Source organism: Dipodomys spectabilis, unplaced genomic scaffold (genome assembly GCF_019054845.1).
Source record: "Dipodomys spectabilis isolate Male_0828 unplaced genomic scaffold, ASM1905484v1 ptg000654l, whole genome shotgun sequence".
Taxonomy (NCBI): Eukaryota; Metazoa; Chordata; class Mammalia; order Rodentia; family Heteromyidae; genus Dipodomys; species Dipodomys spectabilis.
The window spans coordinates 410,237-414,347 of NW_024871331.1; the positions used below are offsets into that span (position 1 = coordinate 410,237).

The following is a 4,111-nucleotide window of genomic DNA, read 5'->3' on the forward strand; positions in this document are numbered from 1 at the left end:
CCAATTGGGCCTGCTAGGTCCCGAGTTCAGATCCCAGCCCTGCCAAAAGATTCATCTTGATGTAAGACGCCAATGGTTGCATATGTTTTCCTTTCCTGTGCAAGTCTTGGGTCTCAGCTAGGATGGAGAATGCATGGGCCACCCTGTGGTCATGGGAATAAGTTGTTATCCATGTCAGCGCAGTTATACCTGTCATTATATACATGAGAAAATACACAATAATCCATGAATAGCATACAAAATAAACACAATAAGTACACTCAATGCACAATGCAGTCCCCACACGGATGTGAATATACATCACATGTTTAAATGATGCATTGAGCACTATTTTGGCCTCCCTGTGGCTCGATCTCAGTTCCTGGGAAAAGCCCATCTCCTTAGTGGCTCAAAGTCTGGTGTGATCACGTGGACCGATTGGGCAGTTGGGCCTCCTAGGCCCTGAGTTCGAAGCCCAGCAATGTCAAAAATTCACCCTGATGTGAGAAGCCAGTCATTGCACCTGTTTTCCTGTGCTGTGCAAATTCTGAGTATCAGCCAGCATGGAGAATATATAGGCAACTGATGTCAGCTTATATTTCCATAATTCATTCATCTGCAATAACAATTTTCAAGACTGGAGATGTGAAGCACTTAGACATGATTTTATTCTCCTTCATTTGGAAGATTAATCTTTAGTCAAAAGGAATGTTTAAAAATGGCCTAGAATTTATTCCTACCAGTTTTTATAAATGGCTTTGTACAATGGTATGTGATTATTTTACTTTACATAGGATAATTTTTTCTACTACCTATAAGTATTGGAAAAAGAAGAAAACTAAAATTTACTACTTAGAGGAATATGATAGAAACAGAAGACAGATTTTATGTTTGTCAAATCTCTCATCAGTACCCATATTCAAGACTTAAAGTCATATTTCTTACTATGTTACCCAGATAGGGAAAATATATGATAAGGCAACACATGATAAGGCAACTATTAGTGACTTTAAAATGCACCTTCTTATGTGATGAAATTTACTTTATTAGCTAATATTTGGGTTTGAATTATAGGAGGCTGATCTATATAACACATTTCTGGAAGGCACCAACTGAACAACACAAATGGTGGGGGGTAGTATTTCTACACTTTAATGAATGGTTGAACTTGTTGGGTATTAGTGCTGGGTACGTAAATCAACTCTATTGTAACTTGCTCCCTACACTTGAAAACCTTGTAATGTCACTATCATCTACTTGTCAAGTGTTATTTTGGTGACTATGATTTTTAAAAGTTTATTTGAAAAGGAATATACTTTCAGGAGATTAAATGTAGGTTACATTGGTTTGAGAATGACATTTTTATTCTACAGAACCAAGTTTTACTGAAGTACCAGTGTTTTGAAGCACTAAAGGTCTTCTCAATTAATGTTTTCCTAAATTATATTTGACCTCTAAATCAAGTTTTCCTAGTCTTGGTTGACCAATTATGATCTATCATTCCAGAAACTATTTTTTTGGCTGCACTGAAATCTTTTATTCATCATTAGGAGAAAGGTATTAAAAATAACCTTGTTCATTTGTGATTTTGTTCACTCATATGGGCTGGTCATCTGTAAATTGAAAGTTTGAATTACAGTACTTTCTCTCAGATTTTGTGATCTCATCTTTCATTTTAAGTTGCCTTGCATTTCACAATTGATTACTGCTAATTATTGTAAGCAATTGGGGCCCTGAAATATTATAGGAAATGAGAAATTGAGATGAGTCTTTAATTATTTTCTGTTGGCATGTTGCATGGGCCTATGTGAGAAGTCATGCCCTTGTTATCTGATGATGCAGATAACTGGGACCTGTTATCCTAGGACCCGTGGGTCCTGCAGAAGAATAATAGCTTTTAGACATCATATCAGCAAAATTTGGGTATAATCAGTAAGAATGCTTCAGAAATATGGAGAAAAACACTTTGGGACCAGCAAGTTAAAACAATAAACAGAGCATCAGAATAAAATCCCTTATAGATTAGCAGAAAACAATACTGTTATTTTACCATGTGTATTCAGAAGACCACGAACACTTAGAAGGTATCACAAGTTTATACTGAAGATATTGCATTGATACTTTTTATATTCTAATATATATTCTAAACCTAATTATTTATATCCAATCTATTTATGGGAATAAATGTCAATATATTTGTCAAATTATCAATTCTAGTAAGATTCACTGTATGAAGTTTAAAATCAGCACATATAAATATAAAATATATAAGTACATATAATATAAAAATTGTTTTGCATTGTGTTGTGTTTAGGGAATCAAAGGCAACTCTGTTTTAAAGTATTATTCCATTATCTGTACCTCAGTTTTTGGTAGAGTTAGACTTAAAGCTTTACCATTTGTAGATATGCAGCCTGGAGGCAAGAGGAAACACTTTGATTAAAACATTACAAATTTAAGGCCTAATATCGAGGAGAAACATATGGACTTCTCCAGGAGCTATTGCAATATTTGGTGATAGAATGTCAGTAGTGTAAGTTCCTGCTTGGTTGGATGATAGACAGGTCAGGACAGTAGGTAATCATGCATATGAACAATTTTTTCACTTTCTTGGCTTTAGCTACTTTTGAAATGATATGTATAATAAACAATTATGTTTTGATAAAATACCTTCCATTCTGAACAATTCTGTCTGAACTGTTCATCTCTCTATGATCCCTTGTAACTAAGATTATTTTTGTTCCAGTAAGACAATCCATGCTGTCAGGGTAAGATATTCTGGTTGGTCTGTTCCTACATGGAAGAAAGGTAAGGGTTCAGGGTCAACGTCTAGTGCATTGCGGTCCCTGGGTAAGGGTCACAAAATCACCAGGACACAGGGGATGCAGTGTGCAAACAGCAATTGCCACTGCATGCTGTGCTTTATTGTTAGTGGGTATTTAAAGACTAGCAAGCATAATCTTTGCCAAGATTTGGTCAGAAAACATTCACACAAAAATTTTCCACAGATACATTTTTACTTAACCTATGAGAGAATGTCTAGGTATATTATTATCTAAACTATTTTAGAGCAAGCTCAAACCACTTCTCCAATCTCAGCAAAATGCTTGACCAGATGTTCATCTATGCTTAAGCAAGCAGAAGAGCCACTTCCTCAGCTCCCATGAGTCTGTGACATGTTTTGAGATAGGGAGAGGGAACATTTTCCCTCTGTAGCCTGGCGTTCCAAGAGTTTTCCTAATCCCAAACACAGTCCTCAGATAATCCCGAGGCTGGAGCCTGCATCATTCTGCCCCCTCAACATAGACCCTGAGTCTTCACAGTTCAGGTAGACATTTGTCCCAGGAAGACCTCATTTGGGAAATTTTAACCTGCAGAAAGTTAGAAGTAGCTCTTAAGTAAGGCTTACTTTGAATCCATTAGCTCCACAAAGCTAACTAGGTTGATAAATAAGTACTTGAAAAGCCACCACCTTTGGACTTAGCTGTAAAGGCTTCAAAGTATGATCAAATTTAAAATGAAAATGACAAAATAGTCATTGACCAAAAAATTGTAAATGTGAGCAATCGACCAAACTATATAAGTTTTTTCCACTGTACACAGAAATTTACAGAAATAAGATCAATAGCATTTTTAGGAACAATAAGGGTTCCTTGTTACAAATAGGCAACCATGGATATATGTCTGTATAAAGATTGTATCATTACGTACTTAAATTTAGAGGATAATACATGCTTCAGCAGCAGGTCTACCCAAATTACAACAATACAGAGATTAACATGGCACTTGCACAAGGAGGATATGAAAATTTGTGAAGTATTCCATATTTTTCATTCTTCAGATGCAAGAAATGAAAAACAGTTATTAAAAAGTTGATTACAAAAATACAAGTGTAACAATACATGTAATTCATAGAATTAAAGGTTAGTTTGACATCAGTGTATTAAATTTTCTCCTTAGAAAGGCCTTTACATAACATAACCTTTACAAAACTTGAAATTAGATAATATTGCCATTTTATACCAAAGAAATAAAATAATATAAGAAACTACAAAAAAAAGGAGTCTTAAAATTCTTCTATATGGAATGCAATCTGCAAGGTCACATTTATTAATGAGTCTATACATTATAT

The 4,111-nt window shown here is 34.9% G+C and overlaps 1 pseudogene; it reads left to right on the plus strand.

Moving 5' to 3' along the window:
- Nucleotides 1-3,710: 3,710 nt before the first annotated feature.
- Nucleotides 3,711-3,810, plus strand: LOC122101339 (annotated as a pseudogene).
- The last annotated feature ends 301 nt before the right edge of the window (nucleotides 3,811-4,111 follow it).